We start from the raw sequence: 20,441 nt of genomic DNA, 5'->3' as shown, positions 1-20,441 counted from the left end.
CTTTTGCTGTGCAAAAGCTTTTATCTTGATGATATCCCAATAGTTCACTTTTGCCCTTGCTTCCCTTGCCTTTGTCAGTGTTTCTAGGAAGAAGTTGCTGTGGCTGAGGTCCAAGAGGTTGCTGCCTGTGTTCTCCTTTAGGATGTTGATGGACTCCTGTCTCACATTGAGCTCTTTCAACCATTTGGAGTCTATTTTTGTGTGTGGTGTAAGGAAATGGTCCAGTTTCATTCTTCTGCATGTGGCTGTCCAATTTTCCCAACACCATTTGTTGAAGAGACTTTTTTCCATCGGACATTCTTTCCTGCTTTGTCAAAGATGAGTTGACCATAGAGTTGAGGGTCCATTTCTGGGCTCTCTATTCTGTTCCATTGATCTATGTGTCTGTTTTTGTGCCAGTACCATACTGTCTTGATGATGACAGCTTTGTAATAGAGCTGGAAGTCCGGAATTGTGATGCCGCCAGCTTTGCTTTTCTTTTTACCTCTGGCTATTCGGGGTCTCTTCTTGTTCCATACAAATTTTAGGATTATTTGTTACATTTCTTTGAAAAAAGTGGATGGTATTTTGATAGGGATTGCACTGAATGTGTAGATTGCTCTAGGTAGCATTGACATCTTCACAATGTTTGTTCTTCCAATCCATGAGCATGGAATGTTTTTCCATTTCTTTGTGTCTTCCTCAATTTCCTTCATGAGTATTTTACAGTTTTCTGAGTACAGATCCTTTGCCTCTTTGGTTAGATTTATTCCTAGGTATCTTGTGGTTTTGGGTGCAATTGTAAATGGGATCGATTCCTTAATTTCTCTCTCTTCTGTCTTGTTGTTGGAGTATAGGAATGCCACTGAATTCTGTGCATTGATTTTATATCCTGGCACTTTACTGAATTCCTGTATGAGTTCTAGCACTTTTGGGGTGGAGTCCTTTGGGTTTTCCACATAAAGTATCATATCATCTGCAAAGAGTGAGAGTTTGACTTCCTCTTTGCCGATTTGGATGCCTTTGATTCCTTTTTGTTGTCTGATTGCTGTGGCTAGGACTTCTAATACTATGTTGAATAGCAGTGGTGAGAGTGGACATCCCTGCCACACTCCTGACCTTAGGGGGAAACCTCTCAGCTTTTCCCCACTGAGAATGATATTTACTGTAGGTTTTTCATAGATGGCTTTTATGATATTGAGGTATGTACGCTGTATCCCTATACTCTGAAGAGTTTTGATCAAGAAAGGATGCTGTACTTTGTCAAATGCTTTTTCTGCATCTATTGAGAGGATCATATGATTCTTGTTCTTTCTTTTGTTAATGTATTGTATCACGCTGATTGATTTGCAGAGGTGAACCAACCTTGCAGCCCAGGGATAAATCCCACTTGGTCATGGTGAATAATCCTTTTAATGTACTGTTGGATCCTATTGGCTAGTATTTGGGTGAGAATTTTTGCATCCATGTTCATCAAGGATATTGGTCTGTAATTCTCCTTTTTGATGGGGTCTTTGTCTGGTTTGGGGACCAAGGTAATGGTGGCCTCATAAAATGAGTTTGGAAGTTTTCCTTCCATTTCTCTTTTTTGGAACAGTTTTAGGAGAATAGCTATTAATTCTTCTTGAAATGTTTGGTAGAATTCCCCTGGGAAGCCTTCTGGCCCTGGGCTTTTGTTTGTTAGGAGATTTTTGATGACTGCTTCAATTTCTGTAGTGGTTATAGGTCTGTTCAGGTTTTCTATTTCTAGTGAGATGTTTCACATCTCTAGGAATGCATCCATTTCTTCCTGGTTGTCTAATACTGGCATAGAGTTGTTCATAATATGTTCTTATAATTGTTTGTATTTCTTTGGTGCTGGTTGTGATCTCTCCTCTTTCATTCATGATTTTGTTGATTTGGGTCATTTCTCTTTTCTTTTTGAGAAGTCTGGCCAGGGGTTTATCAATCTTGTTAATTCTTTCAAAGAACCAGCTCCTAGTTTCGTGGATCTGTTCTACTGTTCTTTTGGTTTCTAGTTCATTGATTTCTGCTCTGATCTTTACGATTTCTCTTCTCCTGCTGGATTTAGGCTTTATTTGCTGTTCTTTCTCCAGCTCCTTTAGGTGTAGAGTTAGGTTGTGTATTTGAGACCTTTTTTTGTTTCCTGAGAAAGGCTTGTATTGCTATATACTTTCCTCTCAGGACTGCCTTTGCTGCATCCCAAAGATTTTGAACATATGTGTTTTCATTGTCATTGGTTTCCATTAATTTTTTTTAATTCTTCTTTAATATCTGGTAGACCCATTCATTCTTTAGTAGGATGCTCTTTAGCCTCCATGTATTTGAGTTCTTTCCGACTTTCCTCTTGTGATTGAGTTCTAGTTTCAAAGCATTATGGTCTGAAAATATGCAGGGAATAATCCCAATCTTTTGGTACCAGTTGAGACCTGATTTGTGACCTAGGATGTGATCTATTCTGGAGAATGTTCCATGGGCACTAGAGAAGAATGTGTATTCCGTTGCTTTGGGATGGAATGTTCTGAATATGTCTGTGAAGTCCATTTGGTCCAGTGTGTCATTTAAAGTCTTTATTTCCTTGTTGATCTTTTGCTTAGGTGATCTGTCCATTTCAGCCAGGGGGGTGTTAAAGTCCCCCAATAGCATTGTACTGTTGTCAATGTGTTTCTTTGCTTTTGTTATTAATTGCCTTATATAATTGGCTGCTCCCATGTTAGGGGCAGAGATATTTACAATTGTTAGATCTTCTTGTTGGATAGACCCTTTAAGTAGGATATAGTGTCCTTCTTCATCTCTTATTATAGTCTTTTTTAAAAATCTAATTTGTCGAGGCGGAGCAAGATGGCGGAGGAGTAAGAGACCTAGATTTCGTCTGGTCTCAGGAATTCAGCTGAATAGGGATCAAACCATTCTGAACACCTACGAACTCAACAGGAGATCGAACAGGAGAGTAGCAACAACTCTCTGAACAGAGAAGCGACCGCTTACTGGAAGGTAGGGCGTGCGGAGAAGTGAATCCGAGGCGATATTCGGGAGGATAGACGGCGGGGGAGGGGCCTCTGCCGGCCGCTTCTGGCAAGTGATAGAGCCGCGGAGCACAAAATCGGACCTTTAGAAGTTGGCTCGGCGGAGGGACGTCGCTGCAGTGGCTAAGCGGGGGGTGGAATCCTCCCGGGACAGTGTGGTCTCAGGACCCTTGGGGTCACAGAGAGACCGGGGGTGCCTGAGTGCGCCAGAGCTCCCAGGTATCAGAGCAGGGAAGCCGGCTGCAGATACGGAGCAGAGTCGCGGGCTCTCAGCTCGGGGTTGCCATAAACTGTGATCTGCGGCCCAGTCGGGGCACGGCTCCCCCAGCAGGGACCCAACAAGCAGCAGATCCGGGGAGACTCCCCTTCCTTCCCGGGGAGGAGCGGTGCGGGAACGCACTGCAGGGATCTGCTGCGTTTGGAGACTCCGTGCGGGGTCGGGTGCCAGAGATAGCAACGCTCGATCACGGGCCGGGTGAGCACGGAGTGCAGCCGGAGACCGGGGACACGGAAGTGACTGCTTTTCTCTGGGGGCGCACTGAGGAGCGGGGCCCCGAGTTCTCAGCTCCTCCGAGTGGAGATTGGGAGGCCACCATTTCTGCCCTGGTCCTCCAAAGCTGTACCGAGAGCTTGCAGGGAACAAAAGCTCCTGAGAGCAAACCGGAGCAGCTTCCTTAGCCCGGACCGACAAGGGCGGGGCAATTCTGCCTCCGGCAAAGACATTTGGAAACCACAGAAACGGGCCCCTCCCCCAGAAGATCAACACAAACAGCCAGCAAGCCAAGACCAAGTTGACCGATGAAGGAGAATAGGAGAACTCCAGCGCTAGGGGAATACTGCACATAGATTCATGGCTTTTTTTTTTTTTTTTACCATGATTCATTATTTCATCAAAGTTAATTTTTGTTGACTTTTTATTTCTTTTTCCCTTTTTCAACCAACATCTTATAAATCCCTTTTTTTTAAAAAAAAAAACATTTTTTTTTTCATTTTTAGAGTCATATTTTATCCCTTCATAGTAGTTACCCTTATTTTTGGCATATATATATAAGTTGTTCTCTCTTTAAAATTTTGAGGTACAGTTTCTTCTAACAGATCAAAATATACCCTAAATCACTAGTGTATGGCTTTGTTCTAGTCTCCTGCCTGATCACATTCTCTCCCTTTTTCCTTTTTTTTTTCTTAAATCTTCTTTCTTTTTTCAAACAACTTATCTTACCAAGTCCTTTTATAAAATCTTTTATGATTTTCATCTTTACAGTCATCTTCCATCCCTTCATTGTATCAACCCTTATTTTGTACATATATGTCTTTCTTCCTTTAAAATTTTAGGAGGCACTTTTCTAACAGACCAAAATACGCCCAAAATCTAGTGTGTGGCACTGATCTATGCACTAGCCTGATCATATTTGATCATATTCTGCCTTTTTTGTATTGTTTTGTTTTTGTTTTTATCTTTTTTTTTCTCTTTTTCTCTTTCTTTTTTCTTTCTTTCCCTTTCTTTTCCCCTGGTTTCAGGTCTTTTCTGATTTGTATACAGTATATTTGCTGGGGACGTTGTAAACCTGTTAGCATTTTGTTCTCTCATTCATCTATTCTCCTCTGGACAAAATGACAAGATGAAAGAAATCACCTCAGCAAAAAGAACAAGAGGTAGTACCGTCAGCCAGGGCCCTACTCAATACGGACATTAGTACGATGTCGGACCTAGAGTTCAGAATCATGACTTTAAAGATACTGGCTGGGCTTGAAAAAAGCGTGGAAGTTATTAGAGAAACCCTTTCTGGAGAAATAAAAGAACTAAAATCTAACCAAATCGAAATCAAAAAGGCTATTGATGAGGTGCAATCAAAAATGGGGGCACTAAATGCTAGGATAAATGAGGCAGAAGAGAGAATCAGCGATAAAGAAGACCAAATGATGGAAAATAAAGAGGCTGAGAAAAAGAGAGAGAAACAACTACAGGATCACGAGGGCAGAATTCGAGAGATAAGTGATATGATAAGACGAAACAACATTAGAATAATTGGGATCCCAGAAGAAGAAGAGAGAGAAAGAGGGGCAGAAGGTATATTGGAGCAAATTATAGCAGAGAACTTCCCTAATGTGAGGAAGGAAACAGGCATTAAAATCCAGGAGGCACAGAGAACCCCTCTCAAAATCAATAATAATAGGGCAACACCCCGACATCTAATAGTAAAACTTACGAGTCTCAGAGACAAAGAGAAAATCCTGAAAGCAGCTCAGGAGAAGAGATATGTAACCTACAATGGTAGAAACATTAGATTGGCAACAGACCTATCCACAGAGACCTGGCAGGCCAGAAAGGACTGGCAAGATATCTTCAGAGCACTAAATGAGAAAAATATGCAGCCAAGAATACTATATCCAGCTAGGCTATCATTGAAAATAGAAGGAGAGATAAAAAGCTTCCAGAACAAACAAAAACTAAAGGAATTTGCAAACACGAAACCAGCCCTCCAAGAAATATTGAGAGGGGTCCTCTAAGCAAAGAGAGAACCTAAAAGCAGCAAAGAGCAGAAACGAACACAGACAACAGACAGTTAACAGTCACCTTACAGGTAATACAATGGCACTAAATTCATACCTTTCAATAGTTACCCTGAATGTAAATGGGCTAAATGCCCCAATCAAAAGACACAGGCTATCAGATTGGATTAAAAAACAAGAGCCATCAATATGCTGTCTGCAAGAGACTCACTTTAGACCCAAAGACACCCCCAGATTGAAAGTGAGGGGGTGGAAAACCATTTACCATGCTAATGGACACCAAAAGAAAGCTGGGGTGGCAATCCTTATATCAGACAAACTAGATTTTATAACAAAGACTGTAATAAGAGATGAGGAAGGACACTATATCCTACTTAAAGGGTCTATCCAACAAGAAGATCTAACAATTGTAAATATCTATGCCCCGAACATAGGAGCAGCCAATTATATAAGGCAATTAATAACAAAAGCAAAGAAACACATTGACAACAATACAATAATAGTGGGGGACTTTAACACCCCTCTGACTGAAATGGACAGATCATCTAAGCAAAAGATCAACAAGGAAATAAAGACTTTAAATGACACACTGGACCAAATGGACTTCACAGACATATTCAGAACATTCCATCCCTAAGCAAAGGAATACACATTCTTCTCTAGTGCCCATGGAACATTCTCCAGAATTGATCACATCCTAGGTCACAAATCAGGTCTCAATCGGTACCAAAAGATTGGGATCATTCCCTGCATAGTTTCAGACCACAATGCTTTGAAACTAGAACTCAACCACAAGAGGAAAGTCGGAAAGAACTCAAATACATGGAGGCTAAAGAGCATCCTACTAAAGAATGAATGGGTCAACCAAGAAATTAAAGAAGAATTAAAAAAATTCATGGAAAGCAAAGAAAATGAAAACACAACTGTTCAAAATCTCTGGAATACAGCAAAGGCAGTCCTGAGAGGAAAGTATATAGCAATACAAGCCTTTCTCAAGAAACAAGAAAGGTCTCAAATACACAACCTAACCCTACACCTAAAGGAGCTGGAGAAAGAACAGCAAATAAAGCCTAAACCCAGCAGGAGAAGAGAAATCATAAAGATCAGAGCAGAAATCAATGAACTAGAAACCAAAAGAACAGTAGAACAGATCCACGAAACTAGGAGCTGGTTCTTTGAAAGAATTAACAAGATTGATAAACCCCTGGCCAGACTGATCAAAAAGAAAAGAGAAATGACCCAAATCAACAAAATCATGAATGAAAGAGGAGAGGTCACAACCAACACCAAAGAAATACAAACAATTATAAGAACATATTATGAGCAACTCTATGCCAACAAATTAGATAACCTGGAAGAAATGGGTGCATTCCTAGAGATGTATCAACTACCAAAATTGAACCAGGAAGAAATAGAAAACCTGAACAGACCTATAACCACTAAGGAAATTGAAACAGTCATCAAAAATCTCCCAAGAAACAAAAGCCCAGGGCCAGATGGCTTCCCAGGGGAATTCTATCAGACATTTCAAGAAGAATTAATACCTATTCTCCTGAAACTGTTCCAAAAAATAGAAATGGAAGGGAAACTTCCAAACTCATTTTATGAGGCCACCATTACCTTGATCCCAAAACCAGACAAAGACCCCATCAAAAAAGAGAATTACAGACCAATATCCTTGATGAACATGGATGCAAAAATTCTCACCAAAATACTAGCCAATAAGATCCAAGAGTACATTAAAAGGATTATTCACCACGACCAAGTGGGATTTATCCCTGGGCTGCAAGGCTGGTTCAACATCCGCAAATCAATCAACGTGATACAATACATTAACAAAAGAAAGAACAAGAATCAAATGATCTTCTCAATAGATGCAGAAAAAGCTTTTGACAAAGTACAGCATCCTTTCTTGATCAAAACTCTTCAGAGTATAGGGATAGAGGGTACATACCTCAATATCATAAAAGCCATCTATGAAAAACCTACAGCGAATATCATTCTCAACGGGGAAAGGCTGAGAGCTTTTCCCCTAAGGTCAGGAACGTGGCAGGGATGTCCACTCTCACCACTGCTATTCAACATAGTATTAGAAGTCCTAGCCACAGCAATTAGACAACAAAAAGAAATCAAAGGCATCCAAATCGGCAAAGAGGAAGTCAAACTCTCACTCTTTGCAGATGATATGATACTTTATGTGGAAAACCCAAAGGACTCCACCCCAAAAGTGCTAGAACTCATACAGGAATTCAGTAAAGTAGCAGGATATAAAATCAATGCACAGAAATCAGTGGCATTCCTATACACCAACAACAAGACAGAAGAGAGACAAATCAAGGAGTCGATCCCACTTACAATTGCACCCAAAACCATTAGATACCTAGGAATAAATCTAACCAAAGAGGCAAAGGATCTGTACTCAGAAAACTATAAAATACTCATGAAAGAAATTGAAGAAGACAGAAAGAAATGGAAAAACTTTCCATGCTCATGGATTGGGAGAATCAACATTGTGAAGATGTCAATGCTACCTAGAGCAATCTACACATTCAATGCAATCCCCATCAAAATACCATCCACTTTTTTCAAAGAAATGGAACAAATAATCCTAAAATTTGTATGGAACCAGAAGAGACCCAGAATAGCCAGAGGAATACTGAAAAAGAAAAGCAAAGCTGGCGGCATCACAATTCTGGACTTCCAGCTCTATTACAAAGCTGTCATCATCAAGACAGTATGGTACTGGCACAAAAACAGACACATCGATCAATGGAACAGAATCGAGAGCCCAGAAATGGACCCTCAACTCTATGGTCAACTTATCTTTGACAAAGCAGGAAAGAATGTCCAATGGAAAAGAGACAGTCTCTTCAACAAATGGTGTTGGGAAAATTGGACAGCCACATGCAGAAGAATGAAACTGGACCATTTCCTTACAGCACACACAAAAATAGACTCCAAATGGTTGAAAGACCTAAACGTGAGACAGGAGTCCATCCAAATCCTAAAGGAGAACACAGGTAGCAACCTTTTTGACCTTAGCCGCAGCAACTTCTTCCTAGAAACTTCGCCAAAGGCACGGGAAGCCAGGGCAAAAATGAACTATTGGGATTTCATCAAGATAAAAAGCTTTTGCACAGCAAAAGAAACAGTCCACAAAACCAAAAGACAACCGACAGAATGGGAGAAAATATTTGCAAATGACATATCAGATAAAGGGCTAGTATCCAAAATCTATAAAGAACTTATCAAACTCAACACCCAAAGAACAAATAATCCAATCAAGAAATCGGCAGAAGACATGAACAGACATTTTTCCAAAGAAGACATCCAAATGGCCAACAGGCACATGAAAAAGTGCTCAACATCGCTCAGCATCAGGGAAATCCAAATCAAAACCTCAATGAGATACCACCTCACACCCGTCAGAATGGCTAAAATTAACAAGTCAGGGAACGACAGATGTTGGCGGGGATGTGGAGAAAGGGGAACCCTCCTACACTGTTGGTGGGAATGCAAGCTGGTGCAACCCCTCTGGAAAACAGTATGGAGGTTCCTCAAACAGTTGAAATTAGAGCTACCGTTCGATCCAGCAATTGCACTACTGGGTATTTACCACAAAGATACAAATGTAGGGACCCGAAGGGGTACGTGTACCCCAATGTTTATAGCAGCAATGTCCACCATAGCCAAACTGTGGAAAGAGCCTAGATGCCCATCGACAGATGAATGGATAAAGAAGAAGTGGTATATATACACAATGGAATATTATGCAGCCATCAAAAGGAATGAGATCTTGCCATTTGCAACGACGTGGATGGAACTGGAGGGTGTTATGCTGAGTGAAATAAGTCAATCAGAGAAAGACATGTATCACATGACCTCACTGATATGAGGAATTCTTAATCTCAGGAAAGAAACTGAATGTTACTGGAGTGGTTGGGGGTGGGAGGAATAGGGTGGCTGGGTGATAGACATTGGGGAGGGTATGTGCTACGGTGAGCGCTCTGAATTGTGCATGACTGTTGAATCACAGTTCTGTACTTCTGAAACAAATAACGCAACATATTTTAAGAAAAAAGAAAAAGAAGAAGATAACAGGAGAGGAAGAAAAGGGGAGTATGTCAGAGGGGGAGATGAACCATGAGAGATGATGGACTCTGAAAAACAAACTGAGGGTTCTAGAGGGGAGGGGGGTAGGGGGATGGCTTAGCCTGGTGATGGGTATTGAGGAGGGCACAATCTGCATGGAGCACTGGGTGTTATGAACCAACAATGAATCATGGAACACTGCACCAAAAACTAATGATTTAATCTATGGTGATTAACATAACAATAAAAAAATAAAAAAAAATCTAATTTGTCTGATATAAGGATTGCCACCTCAGCTTTCTTTTAGTGTCCATTAGCATGGTAAATGGTTTTGCACCCCCTCACTTTCAATCTGGCGGTGTTTTGGGTCTAAAATGAGTCTCTTGCAGACAGCATATCGATGGGTCTTGTTTTTTAATCCAATCTGATAGCCTGTGTCTTTTGATTGGAGCATTTAGCTCATTTACATTCAGGGTAACTATTGAAAGATTTGAATTTAGTGCCATTTTATTGCATGTAAAGTGACTCTTACTGTATATTGTCTGTGTTCCTTTCTGATCTATGCTGCTTTTAGGCTCTCTCTTTGCTTAGAGGACCCCTTTCAATATTTCTTGTAGGGCTGGTTTCATGTTTGCAAATTCCTTTAGTTTTTGTTTGTCCTGGAAGCTTTTTATCTCTCCTTCTATTTTCAATGACAGCCTAGCTGGATATAGTATTCTTGGCTGCATATTTTGCTCGTTAGTGCTCTGAAGATATGCCAGTCCTTTCTGGCCTACCCAGTCTCTGTGGATAGGTCTGTTGCCAATGTAATGTTTCTACATTTGTAGGTTACATATCTCTTCTCCTGAGCTGCTTTCATGATTTTCCCTTTGTCTCTGAGACTCATAAGTTTTACTATTAGATGTCGGGGTGTTGACCTATTTTTCTTGATTTTGAGAGGGATTCTCTGTGCCTCCTGGATTTTGGTGCCTGTTTCCCTCCCCACATCAGGGAAGTTCTCTGCTCTAATTTGCTCCAATATACCTTCTGCCCCTCTTTCTCTTTCTTCTTCTTCTGGGATCCCGATTATTCTAATGTTGTTTCCTCTTGTCATATCACTTATCTCTCGAATTCTTCCCTTGTGATCCTGTAGTTGTTTATCTCACTTTTTCTCAGCCTCTTCATTTTCCATCATTTGGTCTTCTATATCGCTAATTCTCTCTTCTGCCTCATTCATCCTAGCAGTTAGTGCCCCCATTTTTGATTGCACCTCATTAATGGCCTTTTTGATTTCGACTTGGTTAGATTTTCGTTCTTTTATTTCTCCAGAAAGGTTCTCTAATAACTTCCATGCTTTTTTCAAGCCCAGCTAGTATCTTTAAAGTCATGATTCTGAACTCTAGGTCTGACATCGTACTAATATCCATACTGAGTAGGTCCCTGGCAGAGGGAACTACCTCTTGTTCTTTTTGCTGAGGTGTTTTTTTTCATCTTGTCATTTTGTCCAGAGGAGATTAGATGAATGAGAGAACAAAATGCTAACAGGTTAACAACGTCCCCAGCAAATACACTTTATACAAATCAGAAAATACCGGAAACCAGGGGAAAAGAAAGGGAAAGAAAGAAAAAAGAAAGAGGAAAAAAAAAGAAAAAGAAAAAGATAAAAACAAACAAAAACAGAACAAAGCAAAAAAATCAGACTATGATAAAATATGATCAGGCTAGTGCATAGATCAGTGCCACAGAGTAGATTTTGGGCATATTTTGGTCTGTTAGAAGAAAGTGCTTCCTAAAATTTTAAAGGAAGAAAGACTTATATATGTACAAAATATGGGTTGATACAATGAAGGGATGGAAGATGATTGTAAAGATGAAAATTATAAAAGATTTTATAAGAGGAAGTGATAAGATAAGTTGTTTGAAAAAAGAAAGAAGATTAAAAAAAAAGAAAAGAAAAAAAAGGGAGAGAATGTGATCAGGCAGGAGACTAGAACAAAGCCATACACTAGTGATTTAGGGTATATTTTGATCTGTTAGAAGAAACTGTATCTCAAAATTTTAAAGAGAAAACAACTTATATATATGCCAAAAATAAGGGTAACTACTATGAAGGGATAAAATATGTCTCTAAAAATGAAAAGTAAAAAATGTTTTTTTAAAAAAAGGGATTGATAAGATGTTGGTTGAAAAAGTGAAAAAGAAAAATTAAAAAAAAAGTTAAAAAATTAACTTTGAAAAACTAATGAATCATGGTAAAAAAGCCATGTATTCGATGTGCAGTATTCCCCTCTGCTGGAGTTCTTCCATTCTCCTTGATCGGTAAACTTGGTCTTGGCTTACTGGCTGTTCATGCTGATCTTCTTGGGGAGGGGCCTGTTGTCGTGGCTCCCAAATGTCTTTGCGGAGGCGGAATTGCCCTGCCCTTGTCTGTCCGTGCTAAGCAATCTGCTTGGGTTGGCTCTCAGGAGCTTTTGTTCCCTGCAAGCTCTCGGTACATCTTTGGAGGACCAGAGTGAAAATGGTGGCCTCCCAATCTCCAGCTGGAGGAACTGAGAACTCGGGTCACTGCTCCTCAGTGCACCCCCAGAGAAAAGCAGTCACTCCCATCCCCCCTGTCTCCGGCTGCACTCCGTGCTCACCTGGCCTGTGACCAAGTGTTTCTATCTCTGGCACCCGACCCCGTGTGGAGTCTCCAAACCCAGCAGGTCCCTGTGGTGCTCTCCCATGCTCCTCCTCCAGGGAGTGGAAGGGGAGTCTCCCCAGCTCTGCCACTTGTTGGGTCCCTGCTGGAGGAGCAGTGGCCCGACTGGGCCGCGGATCACAGTTTATGGCCACCCCGAGCTGAGAGCCCGTGCCTTGGCTCCATCTCTCCAGCCGGCTTCCCCACTCTGATACCTGGGAGCTCTGCCATACTCAGGCTCCCCCGGTCTTTCTGTGACCCCAAGGGTCCTGAGACCACACTGTCCCGCGTGGGTTCCACCCCCAGCTTAGCCACTGGAGCGACGTCCCTCAGCGGAGCCGACTTCTAAAAGTTCTGATTTTGTGCTCCGCTGCTCTATCACTTGCCAGAAGGGGCCAACAGAGGCCCCCTCCCCTGCCATCTATCCTCCCAAATATTACCTCGGATTCACTTCTCCGCACGTCCTACCTTCCAGAAAGTGGTCGCTTTTCTGTTCAGAGCTGTTGCTACTCTCTTCTTCAATCTCCTGTTGAGTTCATAGGTGTTCAGAATGGTTTGATCCCTATTCAGCTGAATTCCTGAGACCAGAGGAAATCCAGGTCTCCTACTCCTCTGCCTTCTTGCTCTGCCCCAAAATCCATTGATATGAGGAATTCTTAATCTCAGGAAACAAACTGAGGGTTGCTGGAGTGGTGGGGGGTGGGAGGGATGGGGTGGCTGGGTGATAGACATTGGGGGGGGTATGTGCTATGGTGAGCGCTGTGAATTGTGCCAGACTGTTGAATCACAGATCTGTACTTCTGAAACAAATAATGCAATATACATTAATAAAAAAAAGAAGATAGCAGGAGGGGAAGAATGAAGTGGAGTAACTCGGAGGGGGAGATGAACCATGAGAGACGATGGACTCTGAAAAACAAACTGAGGGTTCTGAGGGGAGGGGTGGGGGGATGGGTTAGCCTGGTGATGGGTATTAAAGAGGGCACATTCTGCGTGGAGCACTGGGTGTTATGCACAAACAATGAATCATGGAACACTACATCAAAAAGTAATGATGTAATGTATGGTGATTAACATAACAATAAAAAATTAAAAAAAAATTTTTGACCAGGCATCTTGTATTTTATCCTGTAATTCTACATGTGTTTTCCCCTCAGTAACATCAGTGAGATATAGAAAGAACATGGGGGATTACTAATACTTTTCTTTATAGTAAAGGGATATTTCCAGCTTGTAAAAAAACTGCTGTGTTCCAGAAGTATGAAAATTCTCTATGGTTTCTATAGGTCAACATATTCATTGCTTTGATTAAGTATTTTTGTTTAACAAAGGACTACAAAAAACAGCAACCATTTTATTACGTTTCGTGATTCCATGGGTTGGTTGGGGGTCAGCAGGGCCATATTCGTACTCTTGACTTGTGGTATCCCATGTAGTGGCAGGCAAATGGTGACTGTGTGCGGGTTCAGGGCTGGGTATTTGAGGCCTCAGTGCTTCTTCTTCTTCCCGCTCTCCATATGGTGTCTAAACTCCTAGGACCCCTTCATGCAACTTCTTTCTCCCACAGGGTGGCCTGGATTTCTTGCATGATAGTTCAGGGCTCCAGGAAAGGAGAGATGGAAGCTGCCAGAACTTCTTAATGCTTAAGCTCCAAAGTGACCGGAATGCTATTTCTTCCCCATTCCATAGATAAGAATCCTGTCCCAGGTTAAGAGGACCAACAGAACCTCAAGAAGTGATATGTGTGTACAGGATGATGTGGGTTTGTTAGAAGTTTGTCTCTGGAGACATCTGTGGTCTTCAATGTCAATGAGGTAGTTGCTATGGTTTGTTTTCAGTATCCTTATTGCCCTCCCTAGGACTTCATTTTCCATCCTGATGTTTATACTTTTGCAATAATAAAAAGTAGTTAAACAGCAACATGAGTCATCTCCACCTCTTCTTATTCTTGCAAAGTTTATCAAGCAGTTTGTTTTAAGCATCTCATATATACTCTTGCACACAGGAAGTAGAAAGTCCCTACCCTTAAAATATTTTTCTTTGGAATATTTAATGTTCATATATTGTTGTAGATCTGTTTTTGTTTGCATGTTTGTTTTTAGTAAACAATAATCAGACCACATCTCCCTGCCCATTTATCTAATCTACTTGTTTACCCATGGCTTGTCCATCAGCAACCCAGAAACATTTTGGCTTTGGTTCAGAGAATCATTGAATTTCTATGAGATATTTCTATGAGATACATTGTTTAGACAGACCTATGGAGGGGAGGGGAAACAAATTACACATTTTGGGGCAATAAAATGAAACGACCTAGAAAGTGACTTAGTGTTTATTTCTATGAACCTTATTGCTTTGTGACTTTCTTGCCTGTTACCAAAGAGAAAAAAGACAAAAGTCCTTGGCATGGCGTTCCAGGTTGTCTATGAATTGGCCATGACTTTAATTGACATTATTTGTAATGTTCCTTCTCTTTCACTCTCTTAGCTCCTCCTCCTCACCAAACCACACATTAACCTGTTCTCTGACTAAAGAGTCTTCTTACTATTCACCAAATTTTCCATTACCTCCCACCCCCAAAACACATGTGTCTTTGTATATATGGCTTGTTTAACTTGGTGTTTTCCCACTCCTCTTGCTTCCGCCAGTAATCAAACCTTAGGAACTTCAAGACTAATGTAAATGCTACTTCTCCCATGAAACCTTTACCATTATCAATAGCTGGAATTATTATTTTTTTTCCTTCTGGAGCACTTATAACATGTGTAGTTCTTTTATAGTAGTGATCATATTCTGCATGTGTTTTTCTTTTTTAGTGGATTTTTTCTTCCCACTGGAGTTTATATCCTTAAAATGATAGTTATAACAACATCTTTCACTTAGTAATGCTTTGAAAAGCTTGCTACAAACTCCTTACATTAGTCTTTACATGATTGATTTTTATTTCCGAAACAAGAAATAATGCCATAGTATTATTATCTCAGTTTCTCAGGTGAGTCAATTTACTGAACATCACTTAGCTAACTGGTAGAGCCAAGGTTTGAACCCAAGTCCACCCAACCCAGTCCAAATTGTAACCACCATGTGAGGGGTCAGGGATAATGGCCTTTTCACCCTCAGAACTCCCAGTGCCTAATAAACGATTTTACCATCCTGATTTTTTTCTTCCTTACTATTTATTTTACAAGTTTTTTTTTTATTAAAATTTTTTCTTCCTTTAGTCTCTTTCCCCGTCACTTATTTGAGAACTGCATACCTATTACAATTCTTAGTAAGGGAGGAAGATTTTTAAACCTCATTTCTTTGTTTAAAAAATTAAAGCAATTGAATATATTCCATTTCTACTGTATTATGTAGAATGAAACATACATTTGATTTCACTAAAGGCAGGTTAAAATTTTTATTTGTGTATATTGACAAAAAAATGCCTATTTTATAAATGCTGAAGTAAGGACTTGAGGTATGTCAAATTAAATAGGCTTCTGATAAAACACAAACAAAACAAAAACTTGGCTGATTTTTTAGTTGCTGAGTTGTTGAATTGCTATATGCATCTCTTCTCCATTTTGGTAGTATCAATGCCACACTTAGAAAAAAATATGTATGTCCTTATGCCTCCCCTTCATCATCCTCATAATGAAATAATATTAGCAATCCAGGGCACCTGGGTGGCTCAGTAGGTTAAGCATTTTCCTTTGGCTCAGGTCATGATCCCAGGGTCCTAGGATGGAGTCCCACATCAGGCTCCCTGCTCAGTGGAGAGTCCGCTTCTTCCTCTGCCCCTCCCTCCCCTGCTTGTGCTCTCTCTCTCTCTCACACACACACACACACACACACAAATAAATAAATCAAATCTTTAAAAATATTAATGGTCCATAAGATACAAGTATCATTAAGTTGACACAGTAAGTATACGTTGAATTAATTATTAGGTGATTTAGTTGCTAATAGTCAATTGAGTTGTGACAGTCACATTTTGCTATTTGACTTAAAATTACAATGGCATTAATATACACATGTATAATTTTTTTCTAGTTCCCTAAGGACAATTTTTTTCTGAGGCATTTTCTTTTCTTTCCATTCCTCCTCCCTCACAATTTCATTCTTTCTATTCTCTTATTTAGTGGTGGTGGGGGCAGTGCTGTCTTATAGTTTTCACATACAGCTTTCACTTTTGGGTTTCAATTGTAGAGAAATATATTATTTTATTTGAGATCCCAGTGGGAAATAGAAAAATTGATGTCTCAAAGCCTGTTATTAAACCATAGTGAGAAAAGATGGAAAACCCCTCAGTTTGATTTTGTGCCTGACATCTTTCATGCCTGGCCACAAGCAGGTATTTATTGAAAACACATACCTCTAACTCCTATTGGCCTCCCACTAACTTCAGATTTTAGTGCTGCAGCTTCTAAAGTTGTCCTATTTTTACATTGGCATGTTGGATTCTTCTTTTTAAAGTTTTTTGTATATCAGTCAAGTGAAAGGAATGAGTTGTTCCATTGGGTGGGAAAATAATATGGAAATTAATAAGATAGAGGTTTCTTACATATTATACACAGATATAGGTGAGTGTACAATTTAAATGAAAAAAAAAATCCCATATGTCAGAATGTGCCAGAATATATAAAGAAAAGTACTTAGCATAGCATTTGAGGCATTCCATATCTTGTCCCTATTTGCATTTCTGGTCCTCTCTCATAATAATTCCTCTTTCACCGTCAGCACAGTACAGGGGATGACAGAATCAAATTCAGTAGTGTGCAAAGCAGAAGTGGTAAAGTATGATCATCAATGGGTAGTTTATATAAAACATCAGAATCTGTTACTTGGTACATGACCAAACAACATTATCACCAGACAAATGTATCTATTTTATATTAGATTCCCCTGAAAGCAAGTCCTAAGACCAGAGCCTTAGTGCAGGTAGTTTATTAAGAGACAATTCCAAAAAGCATGTGTAAGAGAACATGCAGTGGAAGAGAGCAGGCAGGGAAGGAGGAAAAAATATGCTATTTGGGGTTCCTACTGTAGGCAGCAGGAACTTAAGGATCTCTGAGAAGGAACAGAATGTCTCCCAGAATTGTCTAACCAATGGATAGAGACCAGGAATTTTGTCCGGCAACTCCCATCTCCACTGATTGATAGTTGTTCCCAGTGGTGTTCCCTCTTCAGAACTTCCAGGCTGTCTGTGCTTGGGCTGAGACTCTCACAGAGACTTGGAGCAGACCTAAGGAAGAATAACAAAGAGAAGCATGGAATGCATTCGAGGTGGGATGTCTTGAAAGGATAAGGAACTGTTCCCTTACAGCAACAGCTGAAATCAGAGACTGTTCCAGTGGTTGAGACATCATCTTTTAATCTTTTTGTCTTATTTTGTTCTTTTTACCTGAAATGCATTCCATTACCTCTATTGTACCTAAGAAATCCTGTTTCAATCCTTACTCTATCACTGTGTTCTAGGCACACTAAATTCATGTGATGTCTTGAGGATTGATTGATTGATTGATTGATTTATAGCTTATGATAGTCTTTATTCTAGAATGCTGTGCTTTCCATTTCCCAACCCCCACTCTTAACAGGTAATTCAGCTTTTAAAATGAAATACATATGTCTCATCTTTACAGAAGGCTTTTTCACTGTAACAATCCAAGTTAATTGTTTCTTATTTATTTATGCTTCTTTTAAGATACTCATCAAACTCTTTTTACACCTCTTACTCCCTAATATTGCCCTGTCTTTGTTATCCTGACATTCCCAGGTTGCCTAGAATGGTGCCCTGCCCTTAGAGAGAAAGCTCACAGTGCATTTGTTAAACTGAATGAATATACAGCTATAGGAAAGAAGATTCATTTTGCTCATTATATTTGAATTATGGTATGTCAGGTAATTTTGGCCCATTTTCCAACAGAATTTTGAAAGCATTGGCATAAAACTTATTTGTAAACTCATTTTTCAGTCCTTGTGTCTTGTCTTACTGAACATAATATCTCATGTCCATCGTACACATTTTCTCATTTACTCTGTTTTGTACTTAGCAACATGTCTTAGTATAAAGTTAAAAAAATGTGTTTCTAACATGGTTTAATTAAAAAAAATAATTTAGCTAAAGCATTTATTTATTTATTTGTTAATGATAGTAAATTAGCTGTGCCTCAAGCCTCACTTTTGCAACATGTTTCAGCACTTCTGTATGGATTGAAGGATTGAATGAATAGCAGTGAAAACATAGCTGAAAACCTCGGAAAGAAAAAAAAGAACAAGGAAGTAAATACCATTAAAATAAAGGGAAGACAAATGGTAGTACCACAGAGGGGAAATGCACAGACCAAAGCAAATGTATCCATTGCTGTAAGATTGCTATAACTATTCAAATATTTACAAACATTGGCACAGTGTGGGACAATACTTACTCTCTCTCTCTCTAGATTTTTCTATGTGACAAAGCAAAATGTATTTTTTAAAAAAATACAAGAGAAGAGTCTAACTTTCTGGGTATAGTTGTAGATGGGAACATACATCAAAGTCTTTTATACGAGAAACAATCACTTTTTAAACCTGTGTTTCAATGTGGTTAATACCAAGTCTTGCATCTTCATGTAATAATCAAATTACTAGAAATAGGAGTTTATTCTCACTGTCTCCACCTCCACTCATCTCCCATTCATTCTTCAAACTATTGCAATAGGACTCCAGCTTCTACTTTTCCACTCTGACTGCTCTCACTAAGTTAATCAATGACTCTTAGTGGTCAAATCCATTAGACAAGTCTTAGTTCATTTTATTTAACTTACCTTTAAAATTAGACTCTGAAACTCATTATCTTTTTGAAATTTCTTTGCTGTCAGCTTCTTGATTTTTCCCTTATTGTAACATTTAATGACTCTCACTTCTCTATTAGATTATAGGGACCATGCATTTCCATCTTGCTATATTTTGTAATAGCTTGCTCTTGGTAGAAAGGTAAGGAAATGATGTTTAGAAATAATTGTTGAATTGCATGGAATCAAATACACAGAAAAGAAGATTCAACAAGTCCATAATATGGGTACTATAATTGCATCTGGTACAATAAGTTCATTTGGAGAGAGCACTGATGTAGATTTATTTGAAAGTTTCTCTTTTAGTTGTTGGTCATTTGCTTTCTCTGTTTTTGACCATCATCTCAGTCTCCTTTTAGATCCTACTCTTCCATCGGCATGGTTCCCATATATGGTAATATTTCCTAAGATTTTATTCTTGGACATTTCCTCACTGTGCATGATCCTATCTGCCTCCTTGGTTTGATTACCTCCCATATGTATGTTGGCTATTAATTGCATATCTTTAGTGCAGATCTCCTCTTAGCCCTCCTTCTATATATCCTAGTTATAAATGAAAGAAAAAAGGACAAAGGAGAGGGATGATAATTGAAAACTGTTCCCCCTCTGCGATCCCTTCTACTTTTACGTATTTGGAACTAACATAACTTGTAGTTCCCAGCTCAAGTCCTAACTTGTGATTGGTTGCCTGACTTCTCTGGTTCACTCTTTATGGACATCAAACACATTGTTCATTCACCCGAAGTCTTCCCTTTGCCTTGTAACTCCTTAGCACTCTGCACTCTGTCTTAGTAAGTGCTCAGACAATATTAATTAGTTGCTATTAGTGATCTGCCTTTCTGCATACTAAGCAGATTCTTTCCTTCGGGATCTCACATAGCCTTTGTGAAAATGTTGGAAACCAGAAAATTTCACAATTCTCTTGCTTGAGATGTAACATCTTAGGCAGAGGTATTTTTTTCTCCCAGAAATCTATAATTATTATGGATTTATTATCCTATAAATATTATAGGAAGATGGTGTTTTTTTTTTTAATGCAGCTACAGTAGCATTCTCATGTAATCCAAAACTAAGGTAACTGTCTATTGGTTTTAAAAAATGCTCTAAAACATAATTTTCACAGAAGGCAAATTAAAAATTTCTTGTCTGATAACTACTCATCTCTTTGTTTTATTGTATAGAGGTTATTAAATTAAATAAGGAGGTTGACTAGAAAATTAGAGAGCCATTCATAGTCATTGACACTGTTGGATGAAACTTTTCAAGATACTGTGATCCTTTAAGACTCAATATTATATAAATACAATGCATTAATTTTCCAATGCAGTGTTAAATTTCAGAAAATATCTGCTGAAT

General features: G+C 39.4%; 1 protein-coding gene across 3 annotated transcripts in view; it reads left to right on the top strand.

The window, feature by feature from the left end:
- CTNNA3 (catenin alpha 3) overlaps positions 1 to 20,441 on the top strand; it is a 1,953,765-nt gene that overhangs the window by 1,032,408 nt on the left and 900,916 nt on the right. The gene's annotated exons all lie outside the window — the stretch shown is intronic.

This window comes from Zalophus californianus, chromosome 15 (assembly GCF_009762305.2).
Source record: "Zalophus californianus isolate mZalCal1 chromosome 15, mZalCal1.pri.v2, whole genome shotgun sequence".
Classification (NCBI taxonomy): domain Eukaryota; kingdom Metazoa; phylum Chordata; class Mammalia; order Carnivora; family Otariidae; genus Zalophus; species Zalophus californianus.
The sequence above is the reverse complement of the archived record's forward strand: the minus strand, read 5'-3'. Positions and strand labels throughout refer to the sequence as shown.